The 13,217-nt window shown below is 46.1% G+C and overlaps 1 protein-coding gene across 1 annotated transcript in view; it reads left to right on the forward strand.

The window, feature by feature from the left end:
• Positions 1-721: 721 nt before the first annotated feature.
• The window catches only part of PRPS2 (phosphoribosyl pyrophosphate synthetase 2), a 64,682-nt gene continuing 52,186 nt past the window's right edge, over positions 722-13,217 (forward strand). Inside the window, exons 1-3 of the mRNA XM_053202072.1 lie at positions 722-877; positions 9,669-9,801; positions 11,970-12,153. The gene's annotated coding sequence lies outside the window, so the exon portion shown is untranslated. The remainder of the gene's footprint in view (positions 878-9,668; positions 9,802-11,969; positions 12,154-13,217) is intronic.

Genomic DNA, 13,217 nt, shown 5'->3' on the forward strand with positions numbered 1-13,217 from the left:
GCTCTGGTCTATGACTCAGAGTCCTGAGCTCACATCCCAAAACCACCCCGCGTTACAGCACAAGTCATGACCTGTGGACATATCAGGGCTGTAAACTCATCTGTTTTCCAACATAAAGATTCAGATATTGACTAACAGCCCTCATTGGAATCCACCAAAACTTCCTCTGCTATTCCCTTTGCTCACTGTATAGTAGAGGTTGCTACCCACTGGAAGTATCGCCATTCAGGGGTAGGGGCAGGTGGGGAGAGAGGAGAGAAAAATCAGGAAGCCAGGCTGGGCAGAACAGAACTAAGGATTAAAGGGGGTGGTTTCAGTTACCCTAATAGTCTGAGACCCACGAATTAAGGACAAGTAGGTAGTCGTAATAGCCCACAGGCTGGGACTTTGGCCACACTCAGAAGGTTGGGCGGGGTTGGCTTCTGTCCTTAGGCACACTGCCTCCTGTGGCTGCGTGGCCTAAGGCCAGGAGCACTTGCCCAAAAGCGCACCAGCAGGCAAAGGCAGGAAAACCAGCTAGAAGCCCAGGTTGCCTGAAAATGCCCTATCAGGAAGCCGGAACTATTTTCCAGAGTCAAGGTGTTGCCATGGTAGATAATGGAGGTAATGAAGAAAAGGTGAAGTTAATGGCAAACCAGGGATAGAAACCCCAGAGGGTGTCGTGATAATGCAGCAGCCTGGCCCATAGGCTAAACACTCAGCACCTGGGAAATCTCAGGCGAGTCTTCTGGGTGAGGAGAGACGCTTGGCCCTGTTGCCCCAATGGGCGACCTCCAGGAACAGAAGGGCCCGGGTGACCTGTCGCTGACCACAGCTACACGAGAGAACCCAGCTGCCACCGTGCCCAGCCTACAGAGCAAACCCAAAGAACCGTGAGGTAAGTAAATGGCCGTTGCATGAAGGCACCAAGTGCCTTTGGGTGTTTGGTCCACGGCAACTGGTAACGGATCCAGGGAACAATTATGGCAATTCAAATATGGACTAGATACCATATGGTACCGGGACCTTATTAACTTTCCTAAGTGTGGTAAGTTATTGTGATTATATACAAAATATATCCTTATTTTTAGGAGATACAGGAGTGATATGTGATCACACCTGCAGCTTTCAAGAGATTCAGCAAAAAATATAGGTCGCTTGATAAGTAGAGCCAACATGGTAAAATGTTGTCAATTGTTGAATCTAAGTGATGGCTAGGGTGACTGTTGCATAATTCTTTTTCAACTTTGCTATATATTTGAAAATTTTCACAGTAGGAAGTTGGAAAATAAACTGTTGGAAAATCACCCATATTCCACACTAAACACATATTTAGAATGAAATCGTTTTTACAATTGGCTTTTGAAGTTGGTCATGAGTAATCATTCAATTACCCTTTGCTTATAATGTCTTGCCTCTTTTCATAAACACTCAGGAATGTCACGGGGAAGAAAATCTAATTTATGAGTTGTTTTCAAATGCACGGAAATTTCTACAAAATTTATGAATTTTTGCGCACCAAATTTGTTTACCAAATTTAACAAGGTGGCATATTAAATCTTGCAGCCATTTAATAGAATGCTTATTAGTTGATATTTTTTTAATTTGAGAGAGAGCAAGCAAGGAAGAGAGAGTGGGGGAGAGTGAGTGGGGGAGGAGCAGAAGAAGGAGAGAGAGTGAGAGGGAGAAAGGGAGAGAGAGACAGAGAGAGAGAGAGAGAGAGAGAGAGAGAATCTTAAGCAGGCTCCACACACAGCACAGAGCTCAACACGGGGCTCGATCCCATGACCGTGAGATCATGACCTGGGCTGAAATCAAGAGTCAGACACTCAACTGACTGAGCCACCCAGGCGCCCCTATTAATTGACTTGACTTGGCAGTTTTATTTGTCCATTTGGGAGCCGGTAATTTTCCTCAGCCCTAGAAGGCTTATCATGGGCTGTGTACGAATAGTGGGTAAAGGACATGGCCATCAGCTCTGTTCCTTAATCACCTGTGAGAAGAAGCCAAATACTTCTGTTGACAGAGGCCGTAGAGAGAGTCATTTCGTGTCAGGGACCAGGGAACCCTGGAACTGTGCTCATGGGAGCCAGACAGACCTGAGTTCAAATCCTAGGTATGCTATTTTCCGGGAAGCCTCTTAACCACTCCGAGCCCCACCCAGACTGGGGTTTAAAATGGAGTTAATAGTGACTATGTGACTAGATTGTCATGGTGACAGACTGAGAGAATCGCCTGTGAGGGCCTTGTGCGTCAGTTCTTGAGCCGCCATGGTTTTATTTCCTTGAAATCAAATGAGTGCGGAGAAGGAAGACATCTGTTGGGATTTTCCGCTCAGCCCGCATGGGTCTTGGTGGGCTTGGGACGGAACCCTACAGGAGGGTGTGCAGCGGCACCTTCCAGATCAGCACAGTCCAACCCAGCAGGAGGGGGGGCCGGCCCCCCGGGGAAGCCTCAATAAATGGCTGCCAAATAAATTAATGGGACTTGGCACTACAATCTACACTCCTTGGAGGAGTATGGCATTTGGGGGATGGTCCGGAGGCAAGAGCTGGGATGTTGCTAGCAAAAGGAGCGAGAACACAGCCACTTAATTAACCCCGTCACCGCTAGGGTTGCCATTAGTCCAGATGATATCTATGTGCAAATTAGATAAAGGTACACCTTCCCGGGGACGCTCTACCTTACACGTTGGAAAATTGCTGAAATACACTGAATCTTTTTTAGGCCAACACAATTTATTATTGTCTGCTAGGAAATTGTCATAATAAATACACAAATTAATTATACCTACCTTGTGAACTATGGGTAGACATGTTATTTACTTGTCTATGGCAATACCGTGGAATTCACATCGTCTCTTCCCTGAGCAGCTGGGAAAGTATAAAGTATCAGTAAAATGTAAGAGACAGATGGGACTAAACTCAGAAGAAAGGAAAAGCAGAATCGATACAAAATATACATACCCTCTCTCTCTCTCTCTCTCATAAAACGTTTCCTTCTCAGACCTTTTTGGGCACAGACCAGCATTTGTTCCTGGTTTTATTTTTGACCTTCCTGAAAAAAAAACACATTTTAGTTTTCATTCCTTTTTTTTTAATGCTTATTTATGTTTGGAAGAGACAGAGGGCGAGCAGGGGAGGGGCAAAGAGAAGAGGGAGACAGAGCCTGATGCAGGGCTCGAACCCGCAAGCCATGAGATCATGACCTGAGCTGATGTCAGCCACTTAACTGACTGAGCCACCCAGGCGCTCCGTTCATTTTTGTTCCTATGGAGCTGTGACCATTCCCAAAAGACGACAGAAAGCAGCCTAGCTGAATTCAGCAGTTTCCCAACGTGACCCAACCTCACGATCACTTGGGAAGCCATCGGGGAAAAAAAAGTAACAGAGAAAGAAATAACACAGACCCAAGCTTCTCACTAGCTTTGGGATGCATTGGTCTAAGTAAACAGTCGAGTAGGAGAAGATAAGACGGTGATGTCACCTGGAGGCCCTGAGTGCCTTCCTCTCGCAACTTCCCTTCCATTTCCTCTCTAGAACCAGCTGGGCTGCCACAGAGTCTGGTGGCACCTAGAGCCTCAGCCGGGACAGGGATCTCTAAGCTAGGGGTCTACAAAATGTGGTGTCAACACTCCAGGAGTCATACAAGACCGTTCACTGGGGTGCAAGAAGAAAACCGTATTTATACTTTCTCATCTTCTAGTGTATTGTACACTTGCTATATTAAGTGATTCATTTGTTTATTTTTAGTTTTTGTTAGAGAGAGCATGCATGAGTGGGGGAGAGGGGCAGAGGGAGAGAGAATCCTTAGCAGGCTCCGTGCCCAGCGCAGAGCCTGACTCGGGGCTTGAGCCCATGACCTTGAGATCTTGAGATCATGACGTGAGCTGAAATCAAGAGCCAGATGCTCAAGCAACTGAGCCACCCAGGTGCCTCACGTGATCCATGTATTTAATTTATAAGTAAATGCATGTGATATTTTTGACTTGTGAATGGAATGGTACACGTATGTAATTTCTAAGTGAGCACATTGATGTATGTAAGTATGTATGCGTTTCTGAGGATGCTGAAATTGTGTTTTACAAAGGGAGCTAGTACCTGCCATCCCAGAGGAAATGATGGTCACAGGACTTTGTTTTCCAGTGAACCAGGAGACAAAAGACAGAGCTACCTGGCTCCAAATTAGAACCCTACGTATCCCTGGGGAGGAAGTGTGTTAAGGTTTTCAGAGAAAGAGAACCAATAGAATGTGTACATATGCAGAAAGAGACTTATGATAAGAAATTGGCTCATGCGATTACAGAAGCTGGCCCACGTCCGGGGGGGGAGCCCAACCTCCAGGAGGCTGCTATCGAGCCAGGAAGATCCAATGTCTCAGTTTGGCCCGCAGGCAGGAGAATCCTCTTAACCAGGGGCAGGTTCAGCCTTTTGTTCTGTTCAGCCCTTCAACTGATTTGGTTGAGGCCCTCCCACGTTAGGGAGGGCAATCTGCTTTCCTCAGTCTACCCATTTAAATGCTTACCCTCACAGAAACACCCAAAATCGTGTTTGACCAAATGTCTGGGCAGCCATGGCCCAGTCAAGCGGGCACATAAAGCTAGCTACTCCTGTTCCCTGACACCACCTTCAAACTTCCGCATCGTCATTTTTTCTTTGCGCTGCTCCCCAAGGGGCCACGCTGCCCCCTCTCCCTGAAGAGGGAGACCGGAGAGAACTTCTCCATAAACATTGGGTTAAGTTTTCAAGTCACCCAGAGCTTTGGTGTAGCTCAGAGCAAGCTTTACGGACATTTCACGCAGATTCTCTTTCTCAGGAACAGAAGGCGCAAAATACGTTCTAATGAAAAATGTAGAAGTGATAATAGGAATGAAATCTTCTGAAGTTGCTGATGCATGAATCCTTTCCAAGACGTGTGTTACCTGCCTCTGTGAGTATTAACCTAGGCGGGCCCACTGGCTCTTTCTTCTGCCAAAGGCTTCCTCCCCCAAGAGCTTACCTGAGGGTCCACCTTACCCCATCAGTGGGGGGACTGAGTCTTGCCGCCCCCGGGGTGGGGGGAGGGGGGGAGATACCAACAGGATCACATGACGGCAGAAGGCGACCTCTCAGCAAATAGAGCCCGGTAACCCCAGAGAGGGAGACCAAAAGCCCTAGGTGAGGTAGCCTCTAGCGAACGACATTAAATGGAAGAGGCATCTGACCTCTAACTGAAAAAGAGAATCAAAGGGAAGACTTAGAGAAATGTGATTTCAGCATCAGAAAAAGATTTTCTGGAGCTAAAGTCAGACGCAACAAATGATTTCTAAGTTTTAAAAAGAGAACGTGTGGGTGTTGTTCGCTGGCCTATGTTCCTGCTCATTACACGCTTACACAAATATTCAGTGGATAAATGAATAAAAGTCAATAGGTAAAACAGAAGAGGCAAGGGAACCAACGAGAAGAGAATCAGTAGCCTCCGAGTAGACCGAAGATGCCAAAACAATGAAGGAAACGAAAATCAAAATCCCAAGGAGATACCACTTCACACCCAGTAGTTTGATGGCTATTATTTTAAAAACAACAACAAAAAAAATACAAAAAAAAAAAAAAAAACAAAGCAAAACCAAACATAACGAGTGTTGGCGAGGATGTGGAGAAAATGGAATCCTTCCGCGTTGCTGGAGGGAATGTGAAATGGTGCCGCCAATTTGGAAAGCAGTTTGATGGTTCCTCAAAAATTAAACGTAGAGTCAGAAGACCCGGGATTCCCCTTCTGGGTTTACACCCAAAATAAACGAAGGCGAGGATTGGAGCAGGTGCAGAACAGCATTAGTCACAACAGTTCAAAGGTGGAAACGCCCCAAGTGTCCACCAACAGATGAATGTAGAGCCAAAGTGTGGTCTATCCACACAATGGAATATTATTTAGCCTAAAAAAGAAAGGAAATCCCAACACATACTACAACATGGATGAGCCTTGAGGGCGTTATGCTCGTTGAAAGAAGCCAGACACCAAAGGGCAAATACTATATGATCCCGCTTAATGTGAGGTATCTAAAAAATTTTTAAGTAAACTCTGCATCCAACGTGAGGCTCAAAATCACAACACCGAGATTGAGAGTCACATGCTCTACAGGCCAAGCCAGTCAGTCACCACCCCCCCCGTTTTCTTTAATATATGTTTTTTGTGAGGTATCTCAAAGAGTCAAATTCATAGAGATGGAAGAAAGTACAATGGGGGTGGGGGCTGGGGGAGTGAATTGTTTAATGGGCATAAAGTTCCAGTTTGGGACGATGAAAAAGTTCTGGAGGAAAAAAAATACCAAAGCAGAATTTAGGAGGAAGAAGATAGGATACATGAAGACAAGAGGCTGGGGACTCTAGTATGTAAGTAACAGTTCTAGAAGCAGAAAGAGAATAAAAGGGAAGTGAATAATTAAAGAGATCATAAAAGCATGATTTTCCTGTTCTGAGGAAAGACAAGTCTGCAGACCGAAAGGGTCCACTGAGGTGCAGATAGGATTAATGAAAATCAAAGGCCCTTTCTTGGCAACGTCTTGATAACATTCCTGAGTTCCATCCAGAGGCACAGAGACAATCTTAGGAGCATTATTCAGACTCAAATTTGTACTTCAGTTACGAAGGCAGAAGAATCAGACAGCCATCAGATTTCTTATAAACAACATTTAAAATTAGAAGGATGTTAAATAACATCCATAAATGATGGGGCAAGAAAGAACTACAGTTGAAGAACCCAATAGCCAGCCAAGATGGCATTGAAGTGCCAGGCTTACATATACATGGCAATAGGTATGTGATATATAAACAGCAAACGCACCGAGTGCTTACTGTGTTCTAGGTGCTCTATCAGCAGCATAGACAATACTCCTTTAAGCCTCCCAACGACCCGAGGGGTAAATACTTGTAGCATGATCCCAATATTACAGATGAGGAGATACACAAAGAAATGACGACAGATGTCTGTGATCACGCAACCCGGAAGCAGCAAAGCCCAAATTCAGATGCTGGTGTTCACACCTGTACATCGTTCTACCATTTCTAAAATTAGTTGTCTTCGGGGCGCCTGGGTGGCTCAGTCGGTTAAGCGTCCAACTTCGGCTCACGGTCTGTGAGTTCGAGCCCCGTGTCGGGCTCTGTGTTGACAGCACAGAGCCTGGAGCCTGCTTCCGATTCTGTGTCTCCCTCTCTCTCTGACCCTCCCCCATTCATGCTCTGTCTCTCTCTGTCTCAAAACTAAATAAACATTAAAAAAATTAAAAAAAAAATAGTTGTCTTCATGACAGGTCGAGAAAGGGCAGGGGGAGAAAAGTGTGCGGGGTGGGGGCTTGGGGACAGAAGAGCGGCCGGTGGGAAAGAATGCATATTGTAATACACACGGGGCACATCAAACACAAAATGCTGTAAAACAGTTCGTTGCAAATATATAAAAATTGAAGGTACATATTGAGAAGAAGTAGAAGGAGGTCACACGAGAACACAAATTTGATCTTGAACAGTCTGGGAGTCACTTTACTCTTGGATTTCTGTTATTTCATCAGAGGGTCTGTAATCGCGCGTTCAAAAAGGACAAGAGTTCTGACTTGGGGGACAAGACTGTCTGCCTTCTGATTCTCCTTCTAGTTACTTAGCCGTTGTGATTTGGGGCGGCTTTGGGGTGTTTCACTTTGAGGGAAAGGAGTTGGGGTCTCCAACCTCTGCCCCCATCAGTCATCAGCTGCGGCCGCCCCAGAGGGATGGGTGCTGTGACCTCTCCTGATGTGAAGTTGCTGTGGCTCCAGCAGCCCGTCAGTAGAGCTCACACAAGGTCACTGGTGTAACTGGGGAGTTAGCTGCAACACTCACGGGAACTGGAGAAGTAGCCCGTGGAACCAGGAAAGTGTCTCCGAGGAAATTTGGGCAGAACACTGAGACATCCGTATGTTCTTTCTCTCCCTTCACCACAAACACAGAGGCGAGCAGTTGGAAGAGGGAGATCAGGGGATGGTAACGCTACCAAGAGACCTAGCGTGCTGGCTTTTGGCTTTAGAGGTTGAGACGCTGCTCAGGTTCCCGACGGAACATGCGTGTTTCCAGCGGAAAGCGGGAAAGGATGACAGCCAAAAGGTCTTCCCCGCCAGCTTCTGCGTTTTTGTAATTTCTTCATGTGGGAAGGGAAACTCCCAAGCAAACTTCCCCTTTCAGCTCATCAGCCAGAACCGGAAGAAATGCTCACCCCCCACCCCAAACCAGTCAGTGGCCAAAGGGAAGGAGGTCCCCCATGCTGATTTAGACTAATCAGGAGTCATCCCCTGGTGCTGGGGCTGAGACTCCTTGTATCAGCAGTGCCATGGCTGGTGGGTTGGCTGTCAGCAGTCCTTGCCGTTACCCTGTCCCCTAATTGAGACCATGGGACTAATGGGGGTGATGCCATCCGAGGAGAGAGCAGGTAGGAGTCGATGCAGTTTTATGCCCTAGTCTCAGGAGTCATGAAGCCTCACCCCTGCTGTTGTTTGTTCGAAGTGAGCTGTATTCAATAGCTCTCAACCAGAGCCAAGGTCAAGGATTTCCGGGCCTGTGTTAAACCTACCACACCAGGACAAGGATACAATTGCCGGGGAGCTCCCAGGCCAGGGATACAAGTTCCTTCAGTGCAGTTACAGGATAGAAAGGATCCCTCGAATAATCTACCCACAGAAGGAGTCCAGGCGCGCCCCCAACTGGAGAGGGGCAAGCTTCACTCAACTTCACCTCCCCCCAAGTCGCCCAGCTGATCAAAGAGAGGAGGAATTGGTCGTGTTTTTCCAGAAATTCATGTTTACCGTTCCCTCTGGGTTTCTCACATTCTCTAGCTGGCATCCCCATGCTACCAAATTTCCTGGAGCCCTACCCAAGCAGGTGCAAGCTACCGCATTATTCCTGGCGTTTATTGCAAGCCCCAGCGATCCAAGGTCACCTCTGCAGACTGGTCTCTGCTAGCCGGCCCTGGCCTCAGGGCTGCCCACGGCCCTTCAGGCACCTTCTTATCTCAAATCTATACCCTGCCTGTTTCCAAAGGCTCTGAGGCTCCTCACGTGGGGTAACTAGACAATAAAGAGACCCAGTGACAAAGGAAACCGAGAATTATTGTGCAGCTCTAAGCTTCCAGGCAGGGACACCAAAAAGGCAGAGCTTGGTTTACATTTTTCTTTTCTTTCTTTTTTTTTTTTTTATTCCTCTTCGGAAGCAAACTTTTTGCCGAAAGCAAGCTCGTTTATCACAACAGTCGACACACGTTTAACTACAGTTATGTAACAGTCATTGACTGTCTGCATGATGGATTCTTGAATTGACCCTTTATAAAGATTAAAGATACACTATGCCCATTAGCCTGTCTCTGCCAATATTATGTGTCTTAAGTGAGTCTTGCTTAGGTTCCTTCTCTGAAAAATTTATTGAGTATCTTCAGTATGTTAGACACTGTGCCGGCTGCTAAAATAGCAGTCAGTTCATCCGGGAGCCCTCTAAGACAGTACCTCTCAAACTTGAGTGCACAAAGCGATCCCCTGGGGAGCTTGTTAAAACTCTGGGCCCATCTCTAGGGTTTCTGGTTTGCTAGGTCTGGATCCGGCCCAAGCATTTGCATTTCCAACATGTTCCCAGGTGACATTAATGCTGGGTCCAGGGCCCACACTTTGAGAACCATTCCTCTTTTTTCTTTTTTTTTTTAAGATTTTGTTTTTAGGTCCTCTCCACACTAAACACGGGGCTCAAACTCACAACCCCAAGATCAAGAGTCGTATGCTCCACCGACTGAGGCAGCCAAGGTGCCCTGAGAACCACTACTCTGAAGTCACCTGTGAAGGTATGTATGCTAAGACGTGGTTTGAAGTTTGTTAAACACTTTGGATGTGAGATTTGAGAGAGAAGGAGTGGAAGAGTGCACGTGCGTCCGAGGAAAATTAAAAGGCGGGCTTTGTTTCTAGCTACGTGGAAAATGAATTCACTTCATGAACAGTGTGGGAAATAGTGGGGCCCGTTACAGGACGAGCGGTAGTTTTTCTCAGCCGAGAACTTGGGATCTTTTTAAAAAATGTATAAGGTCCTAAAGTTGCTGCCACACAGCATGGAAGAGAAGTATTTAGGCTGAAAATCGTTTGAAACATCTGTTTCCTTCATAGCTCAGTCTGCACGAGAACCCCACTGCTGCCTCTAAGAATATTCTAGCTTTATGAACAATGTCACCTTGATGGACGTGTGGGGATGAATTAAGTGCAAAATGCACTTCTGCGGTCATTTAATGGGAGGTTAAAACATTCCAGTGCTTCCTTAGGACACATTCTCCAGGTAATTCTCACGAATCCATCATTTGCTATGCAGACCTCAAAGCAGTTCGTTGAAATACAGAGATTTGGTGCTAATTCAAAAATCTGTGAGTATATTTATGAAAATGCTTGAAATGGACTACTAGGGTGAATGTGACTCCTTTTCAAAGGACCCTGGGTACGTTTTGAAAAAAAATCACATTTTTGAATTTGCACTCTCTTTTGATCTCTGCTGAAACACACAAATATCAATTTAAGGACCAGGTTTCCAGCTAAAAACGGTGCATTAAAATTCAGCACTTTACTCGCTTCCGTTCCAAAGCCCCCTAGGCTAAGAATAGGGATTTTGTTTTCAGTTGTATTGAGAATCAATTGACATACAACATTGTGTGAGTTTAAGGTGTGTGACACAATGATTTATGTCACTGCATTCCTTGGCTCTCTGACTCTCTCTCTCTCCTGCCTTCCTCTTTCATCTGTAAGGACCCTTGGGAATACACTGGGCTCACCTGGAGTGTCCGGGGTCATCTCTCCGTCTCAAGGTCTTTAGCCACATGTGCTGAGTGTCCTTTTGCTGTGTAAAAGTAACATATTCTCAGGCTCCAGAGCGGAGGGTGAGGACACCTTTGGGAGCCATTATTCTGCTTACCAGCCATGTGTCATCACTCTCAGTGAAACCCTCGGTTGACAAGCCCCACTCACTGGCACACGACTTTTGCTCCTCTCTTTGCCGCCGTGTCTTAAATATCAGCAGACAGTTTAGATACCTGAGCCTCGGTGTCCTCATCTCTAATAGCCCCTTCCACTTAGGATTATTAAGATTAAGTAAGTTAATATGTGTGAAGTACTTGAAAGAGTTTCTGCCAGACAGTAAGTGCTATAAAAATGTTAGCTTTTATGATTGGATATTATTATCATCAAAGGAAACCTTCTAATGTGAAAATTCAAGAACAAAGCAATCAGGCAGAGGGAAAAAACTGGGGTGGGGGGAAGACTGCATAGGAAGATGAAAACATACAAAAAAAAATCTGCCATTAACATTTCCTCAGAGAGAAGAAAGAAATCGTATCCGGGGCACCTGGGTGGCTCAGTCACTTGAACGTCAGACTCTTGATTTCAGCTCAGGTCATGATCCCAGAATCGTACTGAGCCCCGTGTCGGGCTCCTCACTGAGTGTGGAGCCTGCATGAGATTCTCTCCCTCTGCCCCTCTCCCCTGCTCGCATGTGTACTTTTTCTCTCTCTAAAAATTTTAAAAAAAGAAAGAAAGAAATCCTATCTATGAAATGAGAACTGGACACTATCAAAATGAAGGGAAACAGCCAGAAAATAAGTGTGTGCTTTCAGAAATTCAAAATATCTGAAGCATATGAAATTGCCACTTTTTGAGATCGAGAGCCATCAAATATTAGCCATTTCATATGGTTCAATCTAACATGAACACAGAAACCAAAAACTCAATAGAAGAAAACGCTGAGAAAATTTCGCAGTAGAACAGGAAGGTAACGACGTGGAAAATAGAAATGATGTAAAAAGCATCTCTCCACAAGGTCCAACAGATGAGGTCAAAGAGATGCTCACCGAAGCTTCGAGAGGAAAAGTGGGGGTAGAAACAACCTCATGCCAAAGATCAGAAGTTGAAATGCTTGGAGCTTCTCAACAGAAACCACAAAAGCCGGAAGTACTAAGCAGTCCCCCCTTATCCGCAGTTTTGCTCTCCGCGGTCTGGGTTACCCGAAGTCAACTCCGCTCTGGAAGCAGATCCTCCTCCTTCTGATCCATTGGCAGAAAGTCAACAGTAGCCTAAGGCTGCGTCCCAGCGCCCGCGACATTCACCTGGCTTCATCGCCTCACACAGTTGTTTTATTATGTCACCTCATCACAAGGAAAAGGGTGAGTACAGCGCGTTCACGGGAATGTGCTTTGATTACAGTATATTGTTAGAATTTGTTCCATTTTATTATTCTTGCTGCTCATCTCTTACTGTGCCTAACTTAGAAATTAAACTCTATCCAGGTATGTATGTATAGGACAAAACAAAGTGCGTCTAGCATTCGGTACTCGCTGTGGTGTCAGGCATCCACCAGAGGTCTTGGAACGAATCCCCTGCAGATAAAGGGGAACTACTGTTTCAGGAACGAAGCCTTTCAAATGTTGGGAGAAAACAATTGCCAATTAACAGTTCTGCAGCCAGCCAAGTTTGGAGTTAAGTGTGAATGATGTATGCTGAAGACATTTTCAGACTGGCAGAACCACAAAAACTCAGGAAGTTACTGGAAGACAGGCTCCCACCGCCCCCTGCCCCCCGCTCCAACTGAGGGAGTGGGTCCCAAAGAAAGAAAGAAAGATGGGTCCAGGAAAAGTCTGGAACTGGCGATAAAGGCGTGGCTAGTAGCAGGAGGACTGGGCTTCAGAGAAAAGCAAATATATCTCAAAAACAAGGTTTTACAATACGTTGTAAATAACGTCACAGAGAAAACCCTCTGGAGCGGGGGTCTCATACTTGCACGCAAATTGCCTGGAGGGTCTGTTGAAGCAGCCCACCCTTCCTGGGCAGTAATCGTTCTGTGTATATGTTGTGGAGAGATTCGGAGGTTCATTGGGGGAAGAAACGGAAAGGTTGAAAGTGGTTGTATCTGCAGAAGAAACGCTGGTACAGGAAACTCTGATAATCATCAAAGCCAGCCCTTTAAACCCTTGGTCAGCAATGCACACAGCCACACCCTTTGTTTGCGTATTGTCTCTGGTCGTTTTTCCACCATGAGGGTAGACTTCGGTCGTCGGGAGGGTCCCTGTGGCCTGCAGAGCCTAAAATATTCACCATCTGGCTCTTAACTTAATCTTTATGGGGGCGCCTGGGTGGCGCAGTCGGTTAAGCGTCCGACTTCAGCCAGGTCACAATCTCACGGTCCGTGAGTTCGAGCCCCGTGTCAGGCTCTGGGCTGATGGCTCGGAGC

The sequence above is a fragment of the Acinonyx jubatus genome, chromosome X, assembly GCF_027475565.1.
Source record: "Acinonyx jubatus isolate Ajub_Pintada_27869175 chromosome X, VMU_Ajub_asm_v1.0, whole genome shotgun sequence".
Taxonomy (NCBI): domain Eukaryota; kingdom Metazoa; phylum Chordata; class Mammalia; order Carnivora; family Felidae; genus Acinonyx; species Acinonyx jubatus.